This window comes from Echinops telfairi, unplaced genomic scaffold, assembly GCF_000313985.2.
Source record: "Echinops telfairi isolate 266 unplaced genomic scaffold, ASM31398v2 ScPeMD7_18;HRSCAF=68, whole genome shotgun sequence".
In the NCBI taxonomy this organism is placed as follows: Eukaryota; Metazoa; Chordata; class Mammalia; order Afrosoricida; family Tenrecidae; genus Echinops; species Echinops telfairi.
Window position 1 is genome coordinate 33,748,006 of NW_022103915.1, and position 958 is coordinate 33,748,963.

Consider the following 958-nt stretch of genomic DNA (forward strand, 5'->3'; position numbering starts at 1 on the left):
TGTGATGAATTGTATGAGCCCCAATAAATTGATTTAAACAAAAATAAAATAAAATAAAATAAAAAGTGGTAGAGAACCCCCTGCCTTCTGAGACTCGCCCAGGCCAGCCTACAGTGACTCCCTAGAACCAGGCTCTGCTTCTCTTCTCGGTCTCCCAGGTCTGCAAACAAACCAGACCTTTCCTTCTGACTAACCTGCTGGGAGGTCAGAGGGAGCACGCCCTGCCTGTCTCTCCAGGGCTGCCTGCCTGCGGGATTGCTGGCTGCAAATGAGCACTTCCTAGCAAGGGAGCACTTCCTAGCAAGGGAGCACTTCCTAGCAAGGGAGCGCTTCCTAGCAAGGGAGCACTTCCTAGCAAATTTGTCTCCATTTCCTCCTCAGTTTTTACTTGCAAATTCAAGAGGATTCTGCACGGTCATTGCTGGGGCCCTTGCACTTTAAGTTCATCTTAAAGTGGCCGCAGATCACTTCATCAATCCTGTTTGTCCCAGTGGCTCTATGGGTGTTTCAAAGGGCAGGTTCCTTCGGTGTTCAAGGCCTTGGAGAGTTTAAGGACATCCACTGGTTTGCCTTTTTTTCTCTCTGAAGGCTCCCTTGTGTAGACTTTTGTTGAATGCTTGGTGCTGCGGTTGTCGCCTTTCCCCTCTCTCACAGCTGAGAGTGACCCTAAGGGTCAGAGTGGAACTGTGGTCTAATGAAGGCGTATGGGCCGGTCCCTGGTCCCTTCTCCCATGGAACTGTTGGTGGGTTTGTGTCCACAGCTGGGTGCTTAACCGTTGCACCACCGGGGCTTTGTCAGTACTTCCTACCCCTGCGCAGTTGACCTGGAAACCGAGAGCTCAGCCACCCAGCTTTAGCCTCCTAGTGATGCTATAACAGAAGCACCAAAGGTCGGTCGCTCGAATGAACCGGAAGGCGTTCTCTCATGGTTTAGAAGGCAAACGTCCAACTGTCAGGC